Source organism: Lepus europaeus, chromosome 13, assembly GCF_033115175.1.
Source record: "Lepus europaeus isolate LE1 chromosome 13, mLepTim1.pri, whole genome shotgun sequence".
Classification (NCBI taxonomy): domain Eukaryota; kingdom Metazoa; phylum Chordata; class Mammalia; order Lagomorpha; family Leporidae; genus Lepus; species Lepus europaeus.
The window spans coordinates 73,114,761-73,132,216 of NC_084839.1; positions in this window are offsets into that span (position 1 = coordinate 73,114,761).

The window sequence follows — 17,456 nt, forward strand, 5'->3', positions numbered from 1 at the left end:
TTGAGAGGTAGAGTTACAGACCAACCATGAGAGGGAGAGACAGAGAGAAAGGTCTTCCATCCACTGATTCACCCCCTAAATGACTGCAACAGCTGGAGCTAGGCCGATCTGAAGCCAGGAGCCAGGAGCTTCTTCCAGGTCTCCCATGTGGGTGCAGGGACCCAAGCAGTTGGGCCATCTTCTACTGCTTTCCCAGGCCATAACAGAGAGCTGGATTGAAAAGGGAGTAGCTGGGACTAGAATGAGCACCCATGTGGGATGCTGCCACTGCAGGAGGACGATTAACCTACTATGCCACAAAGCCAGCCCCAATAAATAAATTTTTTAAAAAATGAAATATCATAGAAAAAATGTAATAAAATTTTGACTGTTAGGCTTGAATGTTTAATACTTTTAAAAGGGACAGGAATACCATCAAATTGAAACAAAATCAAAAAAACCTGGAGCTTATATAAAAATAAAAAGGTCTTATTCATTAATAGTAAAATTAAGAAATTTTCTATAGAAGTGTAAAATGTGGGGGCTGGTGCCATAGTGCAGTAGGTTAATCATCTGTCTGTGGCACCAGCAAACCATATGAGCGCCGGTTCTAGTCCCAGCTGCTCCTCTTCCAGTCCAGCTCTCTGCTGTGGCCTGGGAGTGCAGTGGAGGATGGCGCAAGTGCTTTGGCCCCTGCACCCACATGGGAGACCAAGAAGCACCTGGCTCCTGGCTTCGGATCGGCACAGCTCCGGCTGTTGCAGCCATTTGGGGAGTGAACCAGTGGAAGGAAGACCTTTCTCTCTGTCTCTTCCTTTCACTACCTGTAACTCTACCTCTCAAATAAATAAATAAAATCTTTGAAAAAAAAAAGAAGTGTAAAATGTGAACATGATAAATGAATATGTTAATAAACCAAAACATATTTAGGTTTACCCAAAATCAGAAATTTGCCTGCAAATTTTCTGATGACTAAAGAATAGACAAGAGTGAGAAATATAAGTGAAATAGACTTGGTCAAAACAGCTTACAAGGGTCAATTTACAATAGCTGAGATATGGAATCAATCCAGATGTCCATGAACTAAAAACTGGATAAAGAAATTATGTTATAAATACACAATGGAATACTACACAGCAGTAAAAAAAAATGAAATCCTGCCATTTGCAGCAAAATGGATGTAACTGGAAACCATTATACTTAGTGAAATAAGCCAGTCACAAAAAGACAAATACCATGTGGTCTCTGATCTGTGGTAACTAACGGAGTACTTAAAATGTAGTCTCTAAGAGTGAAACTGACATTTTGAGATGCAATGATTCTGAACAGCCCTTGCCTTGACTGTCAAGGAACAATGTTTTTCTTGTTTGTTTGGTTGGTTTTGTTCTTTTTTTTTTTTTTTTCTTCATACTAATCAGTGAACTCTCTACTTTGTGTAGGGTTAATCTGATGAGTATAAAAATTCACTCAAAATTGATGTCTGTGGAAAATAAGAATGGGAAAGGAAGAGGGAGTAGGTAGAAAGGTGGGAGTATGGAGGGAGATAGGGGGGAACAATCATCATATTTCCAGTTATTTCCTTAAATAAAATAATAATTAAAAAAACCAGCTTAAAAAGGTGCTAGTATTGTGGCACAGAGTTAATGTACCATTTGCAATTCTAGCATCTCTTATCAGAGTGCCAGTTCAAGTCCTGGCTGTGCCACTTCCAACATAATCCGGTGCTTGGGCTCTTGTCACCCATCTGGAAGAGCAGGATCGAGTTGTCTCCTGGCTTTGGCCTACCAGACATGGCTTTTGCAGTCATTTGGGAAGTAAAACAGTAGATGGAAGATCTCTCTATCTCTCTCACCCTTTCTGTCTTTGTCTCTACTTCTCTTTATATCGTTTTGCCTTTCAAATTAATTAATGAATTAATTTAAAAATTACTGGAATAATACATATTGTTGAAAACTGTCAGGAGTAATTTATACTAAGGAAGTAATTTTGAATAAGTACAAAGATGTTTCTATGACTATCTGCAATTCCAGGGTGTTTATAATTACAAGAAATCAGATTCCCTACAATTTATGAAATATTTTAAAACTCCAGGAATTTATACAATGTAATACAGGGTAAACATTTGATTAAAATCATAGGTAATAATCACATATGTAATGATTTAGAAGGATGTTTATATTATTTATATTTACATCATAGTCAAAGATTTAAGGTTCCACTGAATACAACGCTCAACAAATAAAAGGAAAGACACTATAATTTAGCAAGAATATAAGCAATGGCTATCAACACTAATCAAATGAAAATACACTCAACTTCATTCACATATAATACATTAGAAAATAGTCACAAATCATTAAAATTATAGTAGTATATAATCCTTAACAACTTATTTGACAAAAATTTAAAACAAAGTTTGATGAAATCTTGTATCTGCAATGAAACTGATACAAAACTTCTCTATGTATATGAAACTGCTAGAAGAAAATCCAACATAAAAGACACTTGTTATTTTTATCACTAAGTCATGAAATATGTGACAATTATCCACTCTATTTTGTATGTAATGACTGCTTTTAGAAAATGAATAGTTATCAAAGCACAATTTAAAAACTTGTATTTCATCAATTATTGTTTTTATGAAATAAAAAATCAACTTAATTTCCTCATTTTACCTTTAAAAATAAAATAGCACAACATGAAATTACTTGCGTGAATAAATATTGATTTAATAATAGTTAATTATTTTCACACTGAGAGTATGACTTTGCTATTTAAATGAGCAAAAGAAAATCCTTTTTAAATTAGGAAATTTGGCAGTGCAAAAGCAAACTAATTTCAGGCTTTCACAAACCATGGAACACATTGATTCAGTTTTGGCATTAAATCTTACTGCATGTCGATAAAATGTTAAAGATATTCTGAAGGATAGCATTCTATTAATAATGCTTGAAACTTCTCTAGATGAGTTTGTCTCAATGCATTAGGTTACTAACTAGTCATCGCCCACTTCTCCCTATTTAGTTCATCATAGTGTAAAAACATAGACATAGGTAACTGTCAACTTGTACTTTTAAGTCATTTTTTTCTCCACTGTATATTAAATAAATATGAAGAGATAACTGTAAGTTTTCCCAGACTTTTTATGGTGGTAGAACTAATGTGGGACAGCATGTGTTATATGCTAATCCATGCAAGCATCCACTCACTTATGCGTTCTTAACACAAAATTATTTCCTAGGTCTCTTAAACACTTTTTTCAACGACCTACTTTTTGTTGCTATTGCTGTCATCCTTGTCATTGTTGTTACTTGCACCAGCTTACTCTAACCTCAAAGTAACAAATCTTTGAAAAAAGAAAAGTAACAAATATTTGAAATTGTCTAATATAAATGATCATTAATAATTCATTGAGTTACTCGACTGTCTACAGGTCAGATTAAACTAACCTTGTAATCATATATGATTTATTTTTTTTAAACAGTATCAATAATTGAAGTATTATCATTTATTTTGTGCTTACAATGTGATTTTCAGTATTTTATCTAAACTATCTCAATGTTCATAATAACTAAACAATATACAACTAAGTTAAATTGACTTCGCCAGATGAGGTCTGAGAAGAAGACTTACAGGTATGTTCTTCATTGAAACAGTTCCGTCTGAGTAACCAGCAGAAGACAAGAAAAGCAGGATACAGGATGAAAGGAGTTGTACTTATGAAAATAATGTGAGTCAGGAGGGGTCTGGTCTAGCTAAACCTCATCACAAAGGAGTCAAACTGCTTCAAAGATAATTCTGCTTTGGGTTGAAGGAATAGGGTTTAGTTTCTGTCTCATAATTGTGGTCCAAAGCAGGCAGTTTTAAAGGGGAGACCAAGTATGAAGCCCATAGTTGCATAGCCTCAGTGTTGCATAGCCTCAAATGGTCACAGGTTCTCCTTTGGGGAAGTATCCAGCTACAGTGAATGGGCACAGACCAACACTGGTAAATGCACTCAAAAAATTCTGAATAGAGCATCACCAGCATCTGACAGAATAAGTCTATTATTTTCTTCATTTTAGATCTCAGAGACAATGAGGTCTAAGATAATTATGTGATCGACCTAGAGCACATAGATAGAACAGTACAGTTTGGCTGCAACTCTTTTCATTTTAGCTGTAGAGATAGAAATTACACCTTCACATATTTAAATGACCCAGGTTTTCCAATTAGCAGCATACATATAGAGACTTTCAAACCTGCCTGGTAATCATTTACGAATTCATATATATCCTGAGGCATCAAAAGCAACCACTAACATCAGAGATGTTAAGAAACTCAGGAAAGTTTTCTTGTAAGGTAATAGGGCATTATTTGTCTTAAAAGTCAACTTATTTTGAAACACTAATTTCTAACATAATTGTTTTGAATTTCTTTCAACCTGCATGTTTGTTTCTTTAAAAGTATGATTTACAGTCTCAAGATATAGTTCATATTTTTTGTTTCTTTATTTGAGTAATTTTTAAGAGAGATCAAAATTAATCCATATAGGTTTAATTTCCCCCATTTCAAAACCAAGAGTTTGCATAGAAAACTTACATAAGAAGACATCCCAAATCAATATGTAATTAAAGCATTCACGTGCAAGATTAAAACATTACCACAGCAGGAAATGTGCAACAGGAAATAAATACTTTAAACTGAGTGATATGTGGTCTTGCCAACAGCAAATAGGATGTCACATGAAACAGACCCGGACATTACACTGACTACAATAATAAACATTCACGAACATAGTGTAATGAGCACACAATTATGAGTTTTAATAAGGATATGCTACAGCTAAAGTTGGAAATACTTTTGGGGGTAATGGACCTACATAATTTAAATATAGGCAGTAAACTGCAGGCAGTAAAATTCAATTACAGTGACTATAAGATGCATTCAAACATGCTCCCATGAAGCATACCATTTCCAGCATCATTTTGCCAATAATGCTTCCTCCCAGTTACGGTTAGCCACACTTTTCTTATGATAATTTAACTTACGAACATAACAGAGGAATTGGATTGTTAGTGTGGGACTAAAAATTAATAATATATCATAGTGATAAATTATATCTTCAGGAAAGCATATGTCGACTTTACAAAAACAGAGTTTAGCAAAAGGGTATAGATACTAATCAGGGTCCAAAATCCAATAGGAATGAAAAGGCCATTTATCAGTGGAAGAATTAATACTTATAATAGCAGGAAACATAAAGAGGCACATAACAATTAGTATGTCATTCTGAGGACGGCAGGGTGTTAGGTTGGTAGCATTCATTTCCAATATCATCAGACAAATTAAAGAGGGAGGGGAAAATACATCCCAACATTTTCTCCAAGGAATAGGTACCAACTTAGCAGTTTTCATTATTTCAATAAGTACATCTAGATGGAATCATTGCTTACTGTGTGGTGGATTTTAACTCCTATGTTACAAAATATTATTATATCGTGTCTTTTATAAAGAGAATAAATGTATTTAATAGTGCTTTCTCTGCAACGGAAATAAAATTGTCCACAATATATGCAAATTTCCTGGGAACTATTGATTTGAATGAAATGTTCATACCCTTAACTGACAGATTATTAGATACCAAGGAGAAAATATATAGTGTTATATTTTGCAAATTTAGAATCCACAAAAGGAAAGCTTACATTAAGGCTCGGTTTACATGATAACATAACAGGCTTACTGAAAATTTTCATATTAAGATGCAGTACATTATTTTTCCAGCAAATATTATCTAAAAGAATGTAAATATTTTCTAGTGTGTACCTCTACAAGTTATTTTCAAAAATGTGGTTGTTATAAAGAAAGTGTAGAAAAATGGTCATCTGAAACATTTTTCTTTTTAAAATACCTACCTCTACTGACTAAAATGGCAAAGTCATAGAGATTTAATAAATTTCATAGAAAAATGAAATTAAAATACAAAAACAAAAATAAAACTCTCAAAATAAGCTTTATAAAATCTAAGACACTTGTGTAAGCAATGGTTCCAGCCACTTAATCAATCCCTACATAAATGAGGATCTTGGGAATTTAACAACACCAATTCAGGTGTTTTTTTTGGGGGGGAGGGTGCATTATTAACTTAAGAAAAATGGATCTTAAGAGTCCTTAAGGCCAGCACCGTGGCTCAATAGGCTAATCTTCCGCCTTGCGGCGCCGGCATACCAGGTTCTAGTCCCGGTCGGGGAGCCGGATTCTGTCCCAGTTGCCCCTCTTCCAGGCCAGCTCTCTGCTGTGGCCAGGGAAGGCAGTGGAGGATGGCCTAAGTACTTGGGCCTGCACCCGCAGGGGAGACCAGGAGAAGCACCTGGCTCCTGCCATCGGATCAGCACGGTGCGCCGGTCACAGAGCACCAGCTGAGGCGGCCATTGGAGGGTGAACCAACAGCAAAAGGAAGGCCTTTCTCTCTCTCTCTCTCACTGTCCACTCTGCCTGTCAAAAAAAAAAAAAAAAAAAAAAAAAAGAGTCCTTAAGATTAGAAAAAAAAAATTAGCCAGAAGGAGCCAATTCAGAACTTCCAGGTGAATGCCTAATGATTTCCCACCAAAACTCTCACAAGATTTCCCTTTTTTAAAGCAAGGAAGCAGCATGGACATTTTCATAAGGGAGGACTTTCTAGGGGAGTTTCTCCAGGCATATTTCTGCTAAAGCTTTGGCTACCTTTCAACAAACATTCTCATAATGAGCATATGTTGTTGTCCTGTGGCCTTCCTGAAAGTCAACAAGCTTCACCTCTTGAGTATTCCAAAGCTGCTGCCAAGTGCTTTTAATCTGATGGGTTTGCTGTTGCTTTAACTGCACAACTTTCACCTCTTGGTTGCCATTACTTTGACTGTGCTGTGTCTTCAGGATTGTACTGAAAAAGCCATGTTTCATCTTTGTTCTAATCCTTTAAACAAATGCTTTCTTTAAAATTTCCACTTGAAGCTCCTCTTTTCTCTGCAGGTGATTTGGGTGCAAAGCTTCTGGCATCCACTCAACAGAAAGTTCGTTCAACTTTAATTTTATGGTCAGAATCGTGTAAGCTAAACCAATTGCAATGTCCATGGTGTTGCTGTTCTTTCTGCTGTTTTCAGTTCTCAAGGGCATAAACATATTTTTGTCACAAACTGATGTAGATAGTTTGTCATAAAGCACTTCATTTTCTTAAAGCAAGTTATGTACTTGCAGGCTACTAATTTCTTTGAGCACTGTTTCCATAAATTTTTAATAAAGCATAAAGATTTTACCATTCTTCCAAACAAAATTCATCATTTAATTCATTTAATTTAATATTACTTCTTCAAATTTTAACAAATTGATGTTGCCTTTAAAGGGGCTCCTTTCAAATTGGTGTCTTATAGTTCTCAGTGCCTAAAACTAGATCCTAGTCAAATATGTAAAAACAATTCAGCATGAGTTCATTTGGTTGCTAAGAAGTTTTGAAATCCAGGTATATTTTTTCACAGTATGTATTTTCCATGAAAATTTTGAAGATCTCTTGTTATAAACAATATTTCTGTTAGAATTAGCTCAATAGCAGTGACCTCATAGAGAATGGTGAGAAAGCCAAAGGCGTCTTTAATACTGGAAAATATACTGTGCTCTTATCTTTATGTATACTTATAATTATACCTACTAGTGTCTTCTAAACAGCTTCAACACAAAGATGAAGTTAAGAAGTAAAACAGAAACAAAACACAACACAAAAGGCAGAGGGACTTTTCCTTAGAACTTTTTTTTTTTTAAATTTTTGACAGGCAGAGTGGACAGTGAGAGAGAGAGAGAGACAGAGAGAAAGGTCTTCCTTTGCCGTTGGTTCACCCTCCAATGGCCACTGCAGCCGGCACACCGCGCTGATCCGAAGGCAGGAGCCAGGTGCTTCTCCTGGTCTCCCATGGGGTGCAGGGCCCAAGTACTTGGGCCATCCTCCTCTGCACTCCCGGGCCATAGCAGAGAGCTGGCCTGGAAGAGGGGCAACTGGGACAGAATCCGGCACTCCGACCGGGACTAGAACCCGGTGTGCTGGCGCCACAAGGCAGAGGATTAGCCTGTTGATCCACAGCACCAGCTCCTTAGAACCTTATGTGTTTTTGAGAGTCCTGTTTTACTACAAATCCCTTGGATTTGCTTCTAATATACATCTTTTTAATTTAGTAAAATATATTTTTAGAATAGTTTTAGAATTACAGAAAAAAATGTGTAAAAAGTACTGAGTTCATATATTTCTCCTCTACCACATATCCTAACACACATTTCCCCGTATTAACATCTTGTGTTAGTGCAGCATATTTTTATAGATATTGAATCAATATTGTTATATTATTTTTATCTGATGTCTGTAATTCAAATTTCACTCTTGTGCTGTATGTTTTTATTAGGTCTGACAATATCATGAATCCACATTTTATAGACAGTGATTACATCACCCCAACAATATCAAACGGTCCATATATTTGTTTCTCCCTCCATCACTTCAAAGATCTGACAACCACTGATAATTTGGATATACATAGAATTTTTCTTTTTTTAGAATGTCATATTGTTATAATCAAATGGTATGTAGTCTTTTTCAGATGTGCTTTTTAATTTATCAGTTGAATTTCAGATTTTTCTGTCTCTTAGTGGCTTCATAGCACATTTATTTTTTACCATTGCTTAATATTTGATTACCTGGGTGTATAGATTCCCTTATGCATCTATTCAAAGATATATTATTTGCTTCCGACTTTTGGCTATTACAAATAAAGTGGATATAAAAATCTTTATATAGGTTTTGTGTAAGTTTTAACTTATCAGTGTTAAATATCATTGGAACATGACTGCTGGCTTTGTGAGTAAATATATGTTTAGCTATCCAAGAAACTGCCAAACTGTCTTGTAAATTACTACACAAATTTGCATTCTGTCTTTGATGCTGGCATCACATACAGGTACCAGTTCAAGTCATGGCTTCTCCACTTCCAATCTAGCTCACTGCTAATGTTCCAGGGATGACAGTGTAGGATGACTCAAGTCCTTAGTCCAATGCACCCATGTAGAGACCCAGATGCAGTTCCTGGCTCCTGGCTTAGGCCTTGCAAAGTCCCTGCAATAAGCAGATGGAAGATTCCCCCCCCCCCCTTTAACTCTGGCTTTAAATAAATAAAGAAATTTTATAAAATTATTTTACATATTTGAAAGTCAGCAAGAGGGGGAAAGAAAGAAAGTGAGAAGGTATGGATGGAGGGAGGGAGAGAGAAAGAAAGGGGGAGAGAGAGCAAGATCTCATTTACTGGTTCAACCTCCAAATGCCCACAACAGTCAGGGTTAGGCTAGTCTGAATCAGGAGCCTGGAGCTCAATATGGGTCTCCAACATGGGTGGCATGACCCAACTACTTGAATCATCATCTTCTGCTCTCATGGTGTATATCAGCAGGAAGCTGGATTGGACAGTGGAGCTGGGCCTGGAACTCAAATACTCTGATGTGGGATGTGATCATCTCAAGTCATCACTTCATTCACTGCCCCAGTCGCCTCTTCTGCAAACATTTTCTACTAGTATGTGACAGATATTTTCATTCTCTAAATGGTCTTTCGCAGAATAGAAATTTTTAATTTCAATTAATTTCTACTTAACAGGTTATTCATTGAGTCTGCTCAATGTTTCTAAAATGTTTTCTAAAATGCTCAATTGTTTCTAAAATGTGTTGCAAAACAGTCATCTAGATTTTCTATTGCTATTTTCAGAGAATTTACAGTTCTTTTGTTTCATATTTAGATCTCATACATTTTTGTTAAAGGTATTTCTACATGAAATTTATGCTTTCCTTGTACATATTCAGTTGTCCAATGAAAATGCTTGATTTTCTTGACTGAATTGCTTTTGTTCCTTTGTACTATGCCTCTATAAATAAATGGAATGTCTGCTTTCAGTGAATATCTAGAAGCTTGCAATGGGTGTGGACAGGGAGCTCTGTTCAGTTCTCCAGGGAGAAGGGGGTGCCTAAGGCGACACACTCAGGTTTGGCATAGTAAATCTCTTCTTTTTTTCTTAATCAGAAGGGAAGTTTACTCTGCTCAGCTGAGCTCCTCTCCTCAAAGGAGACCAATGCCTGAGCACTAGCCCCAGCGGGTATTCATCCTTTCTGCCCCAAGGAACACACGAAGGATCTGTGTAATCCTCAGTGTAAGTTCAGATTCCCCAGCAATGTCCCTCACCAGGAAACCAGGAAGCCTTGAGTGCATGGAGTCTCCCACAGTGCTGTCCAAAGTCCCAGTCACACCATAAGTCCTCCCACACACCCTCAGTTTTATTTGCAGTCCCAGCACACAAATCTGCTACAGTCATGAGCTCCCAGCCCCTGTTGGTTCTCCCCACCAGAATCAGGAGTCTCCTCTACTCAGCTGGTTGCCAGGCACAGACAAGAGCTGGTGCAGCTGTTACATATGTCCAAAATGGTGCCTGCCCTATCAGCTTGTTACTGGATGCCACTGTAAAGTGATAGGGGAGAGAGAAATGTGTCCCTCCCTTTTTTTCCCCTCCTCTACTTTGGCTGGTACACTATTCCCTACATGGCTCCAAGCCGGGTTTGCTCTAGGCTCTTCCTGCATCATTAGTGCAAATGGCTTGGGCTGCTTCGGTCTGGTCTCACTTTACAATACTGATCCGTAGGCTCTCAGATGCTAGAGTCCTGAGTTGTGTACTTCCACGCCCTCCATGTATGTCCACCGTGTCCTTCTAATTTGTATGGAGTTTCCTCTGCTGTTTTCTCCCTAACTCTTCTCTGAGACTGTACTCTCTATTTTTTTTTTTAAACTATCAACTCTGGACTAGGGCAGTAAGCTCCCTCCCTACTCCACCAATCTGGAATTCTAAGCAGAGCAAACTTTAATCCACTGGTTCACTCTTCAACTGAGTTCACTCAACCAACTGAGGCTGGGCCAAGATGAAACCAGGAGCCAGGAATTCCACTTACATCTCCCCAATACACAGAGACACAAAAACACATCTTTCATTTCATGGTTCACTTTCCAAATTCTTATGAGAGCTGTGGCTGGGCCAGGCCAAAGGCAGGATGCAGGAATTCTATTGGGTCTCTCATGTGCACAGCAGTGACTCAGGTACTTCTACCATAATCTGCTGCTTTCCAGGGTGCATATTAGCAGGAAGACAGATCAGAAGCAGAGGCAGGCAACCCAATACAGAACACAAGTGTCTCAGGTTCAGGCTTAACTTCTTTACCTCAACACCCACCCCAAACTGCACATTAAATGTTCCTAACAGGCTGCACCTGTAACTTCTGTTCCCTGTCAACTCTGATTCTCTTCATTCACATATCCATGAATTTCAGTATGGCATTTTTCCTTGTGACCTCAATTCTCTGATTAGTCTATACTGTGAGGTTAATTTTTACTTTGAACATTTTTTTTTTCACATAGGAAGTAGGAGAGTGGCAACTTACAAGTTCTTTAGATATAGAACCAAAATCCAAAATTCGTCTTGTATGTTTTCAGTGTCTAACAAACACAAATTTAATAAGATATATAAATGTACATGATAAATTTTAGATAATTTACTAAATTAAGCCATGGGATGGAGATTACCATTATCACTAGTAAAAGAAGACAAATACTGGGAGAAAGCAATACTCAAAACTGAATAAAATCAGAACTCACCACAAAAGAGTGATCAAATATTTTAAGTAGAATGATTTTACAGAATTAAACTGTGTAGTGTAAATGGTGTTTAGAATCACAAGTGTTAGATTACACTATAAGGTCCATTCTTAAAGCCAGAGGGATTTGTTTCAAGCTTCTTTTCTAAGCCATAATTTCTATTCTTTAAAAGGAATTGATACATTTTAAACTATCAGATAATAGAAACACATCAAAGACCAGCTGGCACGGTGGCTCACTAGGCTAATCCTCCACTTGCAGCGCCTGCACACTGGGTTCTAGTCCCAGTTGGGGCACTGGTTCTGTCCTGGTTGCTCCTCTTCCAGGCCAGCTCTCTGCTGTGGCCCAGGAAGGCAGTGGAGGATGGCCTAGGTGCTTGGGCCCTGCACCTGCATGGGAGACCAGGAGGAAGCACCTGGCTCCTGGCTTCGGATCAGCACAGCGCACTGGCCCTAGTGGCCACTCGGGGGGTAAACCAATGGAAAAAGGAAGACCTTTCTCTCTGTCTCTCTCTCTCTCTCACTAACTCTACCTGTCAAAAAAAAAAAAAAAGATGTATTATAGGTACGGGATAGTGTTGAATTCTAATGATAAGTGCCTATTTTAGAAAATGTTTATCTTGTAAAATTGCTAACTTCACTGAAATTTTCTAAATCTCACCGCAGGGTGATTTCATCTTTAAAATAATTGGTAACGATGCCAATAATGGTTTGCAGAGCCAAATTTCATTCAAGCTTCTTTTAGCTTTTTCCTTCTGAGTGGGATAAGCATGTAACTATGATAGTAAGTATGATAGTATTAACTTCCACCATGCCTGAGTTTTAAACAAAATCTCTTTAGTAAACTTGCACATCAGTATTACTATTCTATTTACATTGACTCATCATTGTTGTCATCATCATCATTATTTGACCTTTTAATCTATTTAGTTACCAGGTACCATATTTCTTATCACATACTTTGTGTCTTATTCTTGTTATTTACAAATTTGTGAGTAGTAATTAAACATGCAAAATGCCATCAAGGAAATAATCACTAATAATAAAGTTGGTCATTAAGAATAAGTAGGACAACAGGGTTAACTGACTATGTGCATACAAGAGTAGAACTCCAGAGCAATGCTATTTTGAGAATACAGTCATTGATGAACTCAAGTGAATTTGTTTTTTATGATACCATAAAGATATTTGAGTGAACATAACTATTTTCTGTTACTTAGCTTTCCAGGGGATATGAGAGCAGTCCATAGTATAACATAATTATATTTTATAGAGTAACATTATAAAAATTGCTCTCATTTTCAAAGCCCAATCATATGTTAAACTTTGAAAACACATTTTGGTATATTAAGATTAACTCATAATGAAATAGTTCCCTACAAGTTCAAATTTAGAAAAAAATTGACCAAAGGCAATGTACTCTTTTCAGTGCATAGATTGCCTATGAATAGCCTTGTTGTTAATTGGCATTTCAAGCATTTTTACTGACACACAGAAAATTTCAGTTTACCAAAGATATATAAATTAAGAAAGTATAAGAAATTACCTTAGACTGAAATTTGGGATGACTGTTTTAAAAGATTAAAGTAATTAAATATTCCAAGTTTTTGTCTTTATAGTTCTTTTGAGTGACATAAAATTCACACAGAATTCACTGTGTATTCCTTATATTTATGCAAGCTGATGCTAAAGTTGTACTTAAGTTTTCATATACAGGCTAACCTTATGAAAAATATCACTAATTATTATTTTTAAACAGTTCAATTCCATAAAATATATTGTATATTGAAGTAATTCCATTACACTCTCCCTTCTCTGTAAAAATGAGTGGATGAACTCCATGTAGTCACATTGTCTCTGGGACTAAAGTAGAATTAAGATTTAAAATGATAAAATAGTGCTGTTGATAATCAGATGTTCCCTATCAGAGATTTTTAGGTGTTAATGAAATTCACTTAGACCACATCATTAAATTGTTTGTTAATAAGTACATCATTTTCAAGTGTTTCCTCTCTTAGAAAATACAGATTGGCCATCATTATTCCATGTTTCTATGGGTTTTCCATTTCCCAGATAAGATTTTAGCTGATTTACTTATGTATGCATATACTAATGCTTTGTCCTCAACAGAAATCCAGAGCAAGACAAGCCTTTCATTAATGGACAAATAAAAAGTTACATATATGCATACTTCAAAAAATTTGTCAATATCCATTAAATGAATTGATCTTCACACTAATTAGTAAATACCATATATCGACAGAGGGATAAATTCACATTACACATGAACTTGTATGGCATGACAAGGATGGTGGATTTTTAAAAAAGTTATTTGAGAAGTAGAGAGAAAACATCCCCATTCTCCGGTTCACTCCCTAATGCCAATAATAGCCAGCACGCAACTATGCCAATGTTGGGAGCTGGAAACCCAATCCAGTTCACCCACATGAGTGGCAGAGACTTAACTACTTGAACCATTGCCCAAGTACTAGAACCATCACCTACTGCTACCTGTGGACTATAATGGCAGAAAGCTGGAGGCAGGAGCCCAAGCTGGGTACCAAATCTAGGAACTCCGATATGAGCAATGGGCATCTTAACTGCTAGGTCAAACACCTGCCCTGACCAGGAAGATGGATTTTAAGAGTGATGTCAACAGTTTCAAGTTTTTTTCTGCTTTTCGTGAGGCACAATTGAAAAGTAGATTAAGGTTATAGAAAGAAGGTAGACAGACATACATATCTATAATGAGTACATTAGTATATAAGTGAAAGTACTCAGAAAGTTTATGAAAATGGAATTAAAAGATAAGTTTAATTTTGGTGCAAAAATTTTTGAAATCCAGAACAGTTTTTTCATAATATGGATTTCCATAAACATAAAGTCCCCTCATACATACTGTTATCTGTAATTGGTAAAGCAGTCCTCCAGCAGTATAACATGATCCCTTTTTCTCTACACCCCTGTTAATCCTTGTGGGTTTTTGCTGTTGGTTTTGTCATTTTGGTAACAATCATTCTAACAGGACTGAGGTGATATCATATCATTATGATGTGCATTTCCCTGATGGTCTGAGACAGAAAATGACATTGGTAAAGTTTATTAAAATGTTTTAGATTATTTTATTTATTTGAAAGGCAGAGTTACAGAGAGAGAGAGAGAGAGGGAGAGAAAGGGTGGGAGAGAGGGAAAGAGAGATCTTTCATCTGTTGGTTCACTCACAAATGGTGGCAATGGCTGGAGCTGGGCTAGTCCAAAGCCAGGAGCCAGGAGCTTCTTCTGGTTCTCTCACATGAGTACAGGAGCCCAGTAAGGATGCTGGTGCCACAGGTGGTGACTTTACCAGCTATGCCATAGTGTTGGCCCCCTATTTATTTATTTTTATGGTAAAATAAGAAAGAGTGAGAGCAAGAGCAAGAGTGAGAATCTTCACTCCCTAAATGGCCCAAAAACCTGCTACAGCTAGGACTCAGCCAAGCCAAAGCCAGAAGTCCAAAAGTGCATCTGGGTCTTTAATGTGGGTGGCAGGGACCTGAGGATTTGAGCCATTATCTATTATCCCAGGACATATTAGCAGGAAGCTGGGTTGGAAGCAGAGCTAGAACTCAAACCCAGTCTCTATGACCTGGGATGTGGGTGTCCTAAGCCAACTGCTAACCCTGTATTACAATGTCTGCCCTTGATGGGTAATATTAAGCACTTTTTCAGGTATCTGTTGAACATTTTTATGTCATCTTTTTAAGTAATGTCTAGCCATAAATTTTTGATAGGATTACTTGCAATATTTTTAGTACAGATAATTTGTGATTATTGCATATTAGAAATAAGCTTTTCAAATATTTTCTATTACTCTATAGATTGCTTTCTCGCTCTGCTTCTTTCCTTTGCTGTGTAGTGGTTTTTTAGTTTGATGAAATCCCACCAACCATTGCTGCCAAAACCGATGTCAAGGTTTCTTCCCAGGTTTTCTTCTAATAGATTCACAGTATTGAGTCTCACATTTAAGTTTTAAATCCACTTTCAAATGATTTTTTTGCATATGGTACACTATAAGGATCATATTTCATTCTTCTGCATGTCAATGTTAGCACAATATTGAACACACTATCCTTTCCCCATAGTATGTTCATGGAATCCTTTTTAAAGATTTGTTTAATCCTTGTTCAAGGGTCACATATGTGGGCTTTTAATCCCCGCAGAAGGCCAGATGTATGTATTTCAGGGCTCTCCATTCTTGCCCATTGGTTTAAACATATGTTTTTATACCAGTATCAGATTGCTTTTATTGATTTCTAAGATATTTTGATTTAAGAGAGAATGATGTCTGCAACTTTGTTCTTCTGGCTTAATATTCCTTTGGCTCCTCAGGATATTTTGTTTTTCTATATGAATTTCAGAATTGTCTTTTCTACTTCTGTAAATAATGCCTTAGGGATTTTGATGAATATTATGTTGAATCTGTAGATCACTTTGAAGAGCAACAATGCTTTAACAGTAATAATTATTGTAATTCATGAACACTGAATGCTTTTCCATATATGTATATCTTTAATTTCTAATTTAATTTTCTACATTTTGTAGTTTTGGGTGCACAAATGCTTACATTTCCTTGGATAAGTTTATTCCTAAGTATTTCATTCTTTTTGTGCTATTGTAACTTGGAGTTTTATTCATTTAAATTTTAGAAAATTCATTGGTAGTGAACAGAAATGCCAACAATTGTTGTGGATTTTGTACTCTGTGATTTTAATGAATTGATTATTTCAATGACTAATAAGGTACTATCATAAAGAGCTAAATTTCAAAAAAACGAAAATACAGGAGCAAAGGATAAATTCCTAGAAATATACAAGATCAAGAGCAAATCAAGTGGGCCGGCGCCATGGCTCACTAGACTAATCCTCCACCTGCGGCACCGGCACCTTGGGTTCTAGTCTCGGTCAGGGTGCCAGTTCAGTCCCTGTTGTTCCTCTAAAATGGAGAGTTGTTCCAGCTCTCTGCTGTGGCCCGGGAAGGCAATAAAGGATGGCCCAAGTGCTTGGGCACTGCACCCGTATGGGAGACCAGGAGGAAGCACCTGGCTCCTGTCTTCGGATCGGTGCAGTGCGCCTGCTGTAGCAGCCATTTGGGGGGTGAACCAACGGAAGGAACACCTTTCTCTCTCTCTCTCTCTCTCTAACTCTGCCTGTCAAAAAATTAAAAAAAAAAGAAAGAGCAAATCAAGAAGAAATGAAGAGCCTGAACACACCAGTAACAAATAAGAAGTTTCAAGCCATAATCAAAAATCTCCAAAGAAAATCCGAAAATCAGATGAGTACAGAGGTTAATTCTATGAAATCTTCTAAGGAGAACTAATATAAATTTTTATAAGCTTTTCCAAAATATAAACTAAGAAGGCACACTTTACAAATTGATTTTTGAGACCAGTGTCACCCTAATATAAAACCAAATATTAAAAAAAAAAACTATAGACCAATATCCCTTATTGAACATAAATGTAGAACTCTTAATAGAACACTAGAAAACTGAATTCAACAGAACATTAAATAAATTATACTCCATGATCAACTGTGATTTATCCCTGGAATACAAGAATCACTCAATATGTGCAAATCAATCAATGCTATATGCCACATTAAAACAATGAGAGAGAAACATGCTCATCTGAATATAAAGAAAGCATTTGACAGAATTCAATCTGCTTTCATGATACAAACCAGGTATATAAGCAACATATCTCAACATAATCAAAGACATGTGAAAAAAAGCACATCTAACATATTTTAAAATGTTTCATT